Source organism: Puma concolor, chromosome B2, assembly GCF_028749965.1.
Source record: "Puma concolor isolate L17-30 chromosome B2, mPumCon1.1.hap2, whole genome shotgun sequence".
Classification (NCBI taxonomy): Eukaryota; Metazoa; Chordata; class Mammalia; order Carnivora; family Felidae; genus Puma; species Puma concolor.
In genome coordinates this window covers 91,615,755-91,625,343 of record NC_141671.1, presented here as the reverse complement: position 1 = coordinate 91,625,343, position 9,589 = coordinate 91,615,755, and the positions used below count along the sequence as shown (strand labels likewise).

Sequence of the window (9,589 nt, the reverse complement as noted above, 5' to 3'; positions counted from 1 at the left end):
ATTTTTTTTTCTAGTCAGCCTTCTAAGGCAGAGCTCTGTACAGCAGAAATATGAGCCACCAACGCAAGCCACATATGTAACTTAAGTTTCTTGTAGCCACATTTAACAATCTTTTTATTTTTTAGAGAAACAGAGCACACAAGTACACACAGAGGAAGTAAGGGGCGGGGGGAAGAGAGTGAGAGTGAGAGAGCAAGAGGGCGAGAGAGCGAGACAGAGAACCTCAAGCAGTCTCCACGCTTAGCACAGAGCCAACATGGGGCTCAATCCCAGTGCACTGGGTTCACAACCTAAGTGGAAATCAAGAGTCTGATGCTCAACTGACTGAGCCACCCAGGTGCCCCTCTAGTAGGCACATTTAAAAACTAAAAATAAACAGGTGAAATTAATTTTAATATATTTCATTTAACCCATTATATTAAAAATTATCATTCCCATGTATTTTCAATATAAACTTGTCATTGAGGAACTATTTTATATTTTTCACACTTTGACTTAAAAATCCAGCGTGTTTTACACATACAGTGCATCTCTATCCAAACAAGCCATATTTCAAATGCTCAACAGTCACATTTGGCTGGTGACTACGATGCTTCTTGGGAAAGTTCAATTTCAATTAGCAATAATCACGCCTCGGATAGACCTCATTGGCTACAATACTGACACTGCACAAAGCTTGGGAAAGTTCAATTTCGTCAGTAAACTGTGCTCCTATATTATGTGATAGGAAAAAAATCATGGGGGCGGGGAACAAAACAAAACAGGACTCCTGTCCTCAATGAGAACAAAATGCAGGAATTTTTTCAAGCTAAGGAACTTCCTGAAGGGGTACAAGGATACTAAACAAAATGTGCCTTTCTGCAATTTAGAGACTCTCTTCTTCCCATCTGTCAGAAAATGGACAAAATATGCCAATTTAATTAAAACAAAGTACTCTACTACCATCAGCCAGAAAACTGTTTTAATAAATATACAAACTTATGATGTCTACAAATAAATAAACCGCCCTCCCTTAGATGTGGCACCCTTGAGCTGTGCACAACCTGCACAATTGTACCAGGAGCCCTGCTGGTTCTCTTGGCCTAATTTTAGTCATGGCACCTTCTCATCTCCACAGTCCTATCCCAGTCTACACTCCAACCAACATCAAAAGACCAGGACTCTCTAACACTGCTTTAGAAAGTCCACTGCCCTCTTACTCTGATTATAGTATCAGTTGTGAAGAAGGGTACTTGTCCCCCTTTGTATCTTCCCCATCCCACCCCCACCACGCTATCTTCTTCCTTCGGGGAAGGCCAGTGGATGACCTATGCTTCTAACGAACCATCTTGAGCTCCCATAGCCTCTTCTAGATTCTAAAAGCTAGGCAAAACCAGAACATTTCCCCTCAACACAACCTGCTTTCAGAGAAAGTTCAGGTGGCGATCTTTAATTCTGTATCATGCATTTAGTACAATACTTCATTTTCTCAGGAGTTTTCACATTAGAAGCAATATTTTAACTACGGATTTGAAAGTCTGCATTCTCAGTTAAATTAGTTTCAAGCATCATCAAGGAAGTAGGTGGAGGGTCATCTTCCTGAGGCTGCTGAAACGTTGCCTTTGGTTGTGGCTCATCAGACAGGCTGTCCCATTGCTCTTTCTTCCTTCACAAATCTCCATACCTTTGTCACATAACACTGGAATCTGCTGAAGTTGATTCTCAGAGTGTGTTTTTTCCCTGCCCACTCAATTTTTGGCTCTAATTATTGAGTTCACCACATATTAGAAGTGTTTACATTCAGTTTATATTTATTTCCAGAAATAAACCTATGATATGGCCCAAGACTGAATGTTAGCGTTATAAATTACACTCATCATCTAGTAAGCTTCATGGTGGCTCCATGGACTGGTTGTAGCCTTGCTTTTAAGTGAGTCGTCTTCATTCAAAGCTGAGGGAATAGCATGACATTTTGAGTTTCTAAGTCAATACTTTGTTGTATTTTTTTTTAAATATAAAGGTAAGTAGAAATGACTCATCCATTAGGCACAGAAGCCACAATGCCCAGGGCCCGCCCACAAAACTTTTTACAGGCCAATGAAAATGTTTTTATTTCTTATAAATTCAAAAGGGAAAAATAAATAGAATCCAAACTGGATTATATTTGTATTTATACCAATACAATTATAAGGTATAATTTTAAGTTTTTATGGAGGAAGGGGCTCATGAAAGCAAAACTAGGTCCCATGAAAGTATTGACAGAACCCTACTCTGGCTGATCCCACACCACAACTGCCAACAATGACATAGATACTCTGTTCTTCCTAAGCAAAGAGTAAATTTCCTTCAAAATGTATTTCCAACAATTGTTTAAAAAAAAAGAAAAGAAAAGAAAAACCTTCTCTGGCAAAATGATAAACTGGAGTTTTCCAAAGAATCTAAAGAGTTTATAAAACGAAGGGCTAGAATGTAAGAGTCTGGACTTTCTAACCTGTTTTGAAATCTGCAAAGAACATTCCCTTCCAGCTAATATAGCTCAAGGTCAAAGGAGATTGTGAACGTGCTAATTAAAATGTTAGATAATGCTTGAGCAGAGGAAGACTAATTTTTATTCACACATTTGGAGAGTGATTCATGAATGAGTGGGATAACATGTCAGAATGCATCCCAGACCTTAATCACTTATCAAAAGTTAAGCATTTACTTACATCAAACCAAGTTCACTAAATGTAACTCCATAATAAAAGTGAAATTAAACTTCAAATCAGTAAGTCAGTAAATGATTAGCATTATGGTCTCTATAAGCCTAAGATCGCTTTTGATATGGAATATGTGAGTAGCTGACAAAGAAATGTGTGTGGCAAGGGGCCATCAAGTGTATGAGGCGAGAACACTAGCAAAGAAAGCAAATCCCTTAAATTAAAGGTAAAACAAATTTGAGCAGCAGGCCTTGGATCCCAGCCAGCACTCCTTACCTTGGCCAGGCTTGAGCAGTCCAGATGCAGAGACTGAAAGGTGCCGGTGCAAAAGAAGCTGCCAGAAAGTGAGCTCAGGTAGGACCCAGGAGCTTGAAGGCAGCTGGAGGTCAGGTAGGGGCATCGGTAAACATGAGGTAGGTGGGGAGTGCTGTCAAAGAGTTACAGGTGATGCTTCATGAAAGATGAAAGCCTTGGCTGGCTTGTAGCAGCCACACCTGGGGTAGTGTTTTGGAACAAAAGCATGAGTAGGTGCTAGTTTGAAGGACTGAGCTGTGGAGCAGCTGGGCTACACGAGCAGCACCTCCAGAAGCCAGCCTCCCACACGCCAGTCACCACCATTAGTGGCTGCATCTCCTAGAGCCCCGAGGCCAACCAGAGATGCCCCAAATCCGTGCACAGTTGGTGCCCACCAGATGATAACTGGTTTTTCCTTAGGCTGAAAAAAAAACATCAGACAGGGGTGCTGGGGTAGCTAAATTGGTTTAGCATCCAACTCTCAATTTCGTTTCAGGTCATGATCTCGTGGTTTTGTGGGTTCGAGCCTTGCATCAGGCGCTGTGCTGATGGTGCAGAGCCTGCTTGGGATTCTCTCTCTCTCTCTCTCTCCTTCTCTCTCTCTCTCTCTCTCTCTCTGTCCCCCCCCCCCCCACACTAGGTCTCTCTCTCTTTAAGTAAATAAATAAACTTAAAAAAAAACTCAGACATAAAAAGTTGAGGCTTATGCAAAATCACATAGTTTCCTAAGGCTATAGATTCTGAACTGTGACACAGATGATATCTCATATGTGTTGTCATTTGAAGAGATAATTAAAGATTATGCAACCAAAACATGTAGGAGAAAAGTACTTGTTAGGCAATTAATAAAATATTATGTTATTTTCCTGGATTTTGTGTTTAGGGTATTTTTAGCTTTTTAACATTTGTAATGTGTCGTGTCTTTTCTCATTCTAAAGAAACATTTGCACTGAAATTTGTATCTGTGGCTTGTTTTTTTCTTAAAGAGCACCCCTCCCCACTGTATAAGCTAATGGACCCACAAATCTGCATCTGCTCCTGACTGTCAGACCACTAGATGTGAGATCCAATTCCTTCATCATTCCAATGAAGAGAAGCTTCTCTCTGGTTACTTAGAAAAAGAATTCAGATGAAAGATGGCATGAATGTTTGAGATAAAAAGTGAAATGCCTTTGTATCATTCAACTTTGAACATAAAGTTCAGTTGTTTAGGCTACGCTGATTACAGTGTTCAGCTCTACTTATTCAAAGTAGATGAGAGGCAGAAATATAGAGGCAGGTATGTTTAAAACACACCCCCAGCCTATCTGACCATACTTTTTCATCATCAACACCAACTCATGGTATATTCATTAGGATAAACTCTGTTAGTCCCTTCTCTCCAGCTTCCTTTGTCACTTAGAGATATATGGGAAGCTGACAAGTGAGAGTAATCCCTAGAAGGTTTTCTTTCTAGCTGTAAATGGTGACGAAGCCTGGTTTGCCATGGTTAGATCAGGTCATTGTAGCTGCTGTCTAGATAGTCAACAGATAGAGACGGGGTCATGGGAGTGATCCCCTTTCTTCTGCTTCTCTTTACGGTCTGAAGTGTTTTGAGCTAAAACTGGTACTATGTTTTGTTCAAGTAATTAAACAAGGAGGCCATTAGACCGAAGTGCCCCTAATGCTTTGGTACCCTATGTAAGCAAATGAAACCCTATGCTGAAGTCTATGCCCTTGAATTGAAGAAAAATAACACTTAAGAACAACCAGGCACAAACAGCCAACTAGGCTTTCCCAAATAGGACAAGTGTAAGCTAAGCCAATCAAATAATTTTCTTGTGTTGCTTCTGCACCTTCTCTATAAAAACTTTTCCCCTTGTCCCTGTCGATGGGGCACTCCCAACCACTTTCAGTTTGGTGTTACTTGATTTCAATCAATGTTCATTCAAACTCTTGAAAAAAAATTTTAATGTGCCTCAGTTTACCTTTTAACAGTTTCTAAAGGTGCTCACTGTAGATTAAAGATTAAGTGGAGGGGCGCCTGGGTGGCTCCATCAGTTAAGCGTTCGACTTCGGCTCAGGTCATGATCTCGCAGTCTGTGAGTTCGAGCCCCGCATCAGGCTCTGTGGTGACAGCTCAGAGCCTGAAGCCTGTTTCAGATTCTGTGTCTCCCTCCCTTTCTGACCCTCCCCCACTAGCACTCTGTGTGTCTCTCTCTCAAAAATAAATAAACATTAAAAATACATATATAGTGTATTTCTTACTCATCAGTGTGGGGGGTATGGAGCAGGGGTATAGCAGGCAAATGTAAGTGTTACATTTTGTGCTTTATGGCTATTGAAACATCCTTATTAATTTTGCTAGGTATTAGCAGGATTTTTCCCCATATAATTTTTTCCTGATATTTAACTTGAAAGTAGTAATGAGACAAGTAGCCATAAAGCTGGCTCATTAGATCCACTTAATCCCATCAACATGATTATGTTCATTGAAAAATAGTTGAGGATTATTACATTAGGATTTTTTTAAAATAATCAAACTTGTGTGAAATATTGCTGCAATGTAAGTGAACTCATCATCTGTTCTTTTGATTTATTCTTTACATCATGCTCTTCTTTGCCATGTACGTTTTCTTATCACTTTTCAGACTTCTTAACACTCTTTTTCTTTAAAAAAAAAACATCTAATTTCCTTTATATTCATTCCTCCATTTGCTTGTCCTACCCATCATGAATAAATTGTGTATGTATGAAGATGTCAGTGTATATAGATGAACAATGTGAATCAGAATACATTAAACTGACACTGTCAGTCTTCTCTCAACACCAACCTCACAAGCATAAATTTCCTTTTTTTTTCTTAACAAGAAAATCTTCCTACAAAAAGATGTCTTCAACTATTTAGGACCAGTTTTCTGGAGTTACATTTCAAATAAGCGTCAAAACTTGCAATTTAGTAAATGAAAAAGAGTTTTATGCCTAGAAATTCCAAGGGGGAAGTACTTTCATGTAATACCTGGGTGGATGGGTTCACCCCAGAGGTACCATGAGGGTTGATAGAGATAATGTAGATAGTTTTCTGCAAAGGAGTATTTATTAAGTTAATCTTATTTAACACTGGTTTTCTTTTTTTTAATTTTTATTTAAATTCCAGTTAGTTAACATACAGTGCAATGTTAGTTTCACGTGCACAATTTAGTGATTCAACACTTACATATACAATACCCAGTGCTCATCACGACAAGTGCCCTACTGAATCCCCATTCCTATTTCACCCATCCCCTCACCCACCTCCCCTCTGGTAACCATCAGTTTATTCTCTATAGTTAAGAGTCAGCTTCTTGATTTGCCTCTCTTTTTTCCCCCTATGATTGTTTTGTTTATTAAATTCCATATATGAGTGAAATGCACCCCAATGTTTATAAAAGCATTATCTACAATAGCCAAATTATGGAAAGAGCCCAAATGTCCACCAACTGATGAATGGATAAAGAACATGTATACATGTACAATAGAATATTAGATAAAGAATGAAATCCTGCCATTTGCAGCATGGATAGACCTAGAAAGTTTTATGCTAAGTGAAATAAGTCAGAGAAAGCACTGATTCTCATTATAACCATTAGAGGGAGTTGTCCTGGATGAAAATGGCGCTTAGATATAATGAAATGTTACCTAAGAATTGAGAGATTCTTGGGGCACCTGGGTGGCACAATCGGTGAAGTGTCTAACTCCAGCTTAGATTATGGTCTCATGGTTTGTGGGTTCGAGCCCCATGTCAGGCTCTGTGTTGGCAGCTTGGAGGCTGGAGTCTGCTTCAGATTCTGTGTCTCCCTCTCTCTCTGCCCCTCCCCTGTTCACGCTCTGTCTCTCTCTCTGCCTTTCAAAAATGAATAAATGTTAAAAAATTTTAAAAAATAAATAAATAAATAAAACATTAAAAAAAGAAAAGAATTGAGAGATTCTTTGTATGAAAGATTGTAAAAAAAAACTTCCTATGTAAATATTAACAATATTTAAAATATGAACATAATTTAAATAAATAATGCTTAAAATTTCTAACAGCTAATATTTATCAATGATCAGTGAATTAGTATTTTGTTTCTGTATATTTAACCAACAAGCAGTGTCTACTAAGGTATAAGAATAAGAAATAAGAATGAGAAAGATAAGATTATGGTATTTTCTAAGCCTTATGAAGCACAAAATATTGTTAACAGTAGCTTTTCATGTTTAGCTTTTTTCATGTTCATATACCTAGAGGGAAGGAAGGCAGCTACCTGCCACAGCTAACAAGACAAGGTGAAGGACAAGAAGGTTATTTTCATTGATAGGAATTTATTATTCAATGGGTGAATTTCTCAAATTGGAAATTAGGCGAATTAGTAAAGCAAGAAACTTCTTATAAATATGACCAATTCAATTGTATAGAATTTTTACAAATACACCCATTTGCCTTTACTTTAAATTGCAACATTTACAGGAGATGCTCAATAAAGGTTTTAATCGACCTCGGGAGAAAAACAGTAACTGCCAAGGTCACAGGGTTCTTACCTTGTCTGGTTTGTAACGACATGAACAAAGGTTTTAGATTAAAGTTTACAGTTTACTTTCAGGGTTCTTTCCACACATCGTATTCTTTTACAGATAACTCCTTTTCCCACTCTCTGAAGTTCCTATCTTCTTCAGAGAATTCAAGAGCCAGGAGATGAATAAAGGAAAAGGTATAGGGAGATGGAAAGGTGGAGCTGAAGAGATTTGGGTTAAAACTTTAATAGCCTAGGAATTGTCAATCACAGGCGAGCCTTCTGACTTAGCAAATTTTTTTTTTGTTAAACGTTAAAAAATAATAATAATAATAGCCTTATCAATTATACTCCCAATCTTAGGGGCGCCTGGGTGGCGCAGTCGGTTAAGCGTCCGACTTCAGCCAGGTCACGATTTCGCGGTCCGTGAGTTCGAGCCCCGTCGGCTCTGGGCTGATGGCTCAGAGCCTGGAGCCTGTTTCCGATTCTGTGTCTCCCTCTCTCTCTGCCCCTCCCCCGTTCATGCTCTGTCTCTCTCTATCCCAAAAATAAATAAACGTTGAAAAAAAAAATTTATACTCCCAATCTTAGACATAAAGCCATTAGCCTTAGAAACATACTTATTAGCATGACTGTTGACTAAAACTTAGGGAGTCATATACCTATAGATTATATTTGGAGAAGAGATATTTAAATACATAAATGATTTGGGAGGTAACAGATATTGCTATACATAATTCATTGAAAAATGTTTACCTATGTCTTAAACTTAAATCATCATTTCCAAAAATGCATATATGTGCCCAAACCTATTATTCTGAATATGTAATCCATATTTTCCTTATTGACCTTGTGGAAATGCTTAAAAAGCAATTGTCATAAAAGTTCATTTTTACCTATTAAACACTATTTTTGTGTATCCCCCAAAATCTTTATTAAGCATTGGTTTTTCATGATCTAAATAACAGAATGAAAACTGAAATAAATTAGTCATCTTGGCTTTTTCAAATAGCCACATTTGTTGTTTTTAAAACAACACGAGGTGCCTGACTGTGAATATGTTTCTCTGTATGAGATTATTCAATGAGTTCAGCCAGTCATATATAACTGTTTTGCCTGAAAATGGCTCTTTTGCAAGATTTTTGCATATATTTTGACATCGAATTTCAGCATAACAGAATCACAATCAAATTTAACATTTATATTAGCTGATTTTTAATGTTTGAAATAACTGGATGAAAAATAAAAGAGAACAGAAGCAAAGTAGGAAAATTAAGCATAAGGTAAGAATTACTAAAGAAGAAAGAACAGAGATTTGGATAAGTGTCTTCAAACCATATGATTAGATATTGGACTGCATTTTTAAAATTTTTACTGTTAATATAACTGGCAGAACCATACATAAAAGCCTCCCATCTTCTGACTTTTCCACTTATCACTCTTTTGCTTTTCTTTCTATTTTTACCATGATTAAATCTATCCCTAATAATATAGATTAGTTTTGCCTGTGTTTTTAAATTCCGTGTAAATGTAGTCATACTGTATGAAGTGTTGCTTTTGCCTAACCTTAAGTCATTAAATTCATCCACGTTACTCTGTGTACTTGTGATCTGTTCCCTCTAGTATTGTGAAGCATTTCGTTGTATGACTATATCACAATTGATTTATCCATCCCATTGTTAATGGGCATTTTGACTATTTTCAGCTTAAGACATTTAAAATAAACATTTCTGTGAACACTCAGGAGCACTCATCCTGGTACATATAAGCGTGTATCTCTAGGTATATCCCATCTTGGGGGAAGTCTGTGGGTCATGGGATAATATGTATTCTATTCAACTGTAATAAATAATGCCTATGCCTCCCCGTGTTCCACAGTGGTATATCAATTTACATTCCCACCAGCAGGGGTTTTTTCTGGGCTCCAAATCCTCACCAACACTTGAAACTCTCAGACTTGAGACATCATCCCCTACTAGCTACAGTACTCTCCCTTCCTACATTGTCCCTTACTGAGCTAACTCTTATTCATCCTTTCAGATAGTCCAAGAATCATCTCAGGAAGTCTTATTGCATTCCATTCATAAATAATCAGAGTTGGTGTTCCCC

The 9,589-nt window shown here is 37.8% G+C and overlaps 1 non-coding gene across 1 annotated transcript; it reads right to left on the bottom strand.

Moving 5' to 3' along the window:
- Positions 1-539: 539 nt before the first annotated feature.
- Positions 540-677, bottom strand: LOC112863037 (U4 spliceosomal RNA). Its single transcript, XR_003223862.2, has one exon. It is a non-coding gene; the product is annotated as a U4 spliceosomal RNA (small nuclear RNA).
- Positions 678-9,589: the final 8,912 nt, after the last annotated feature.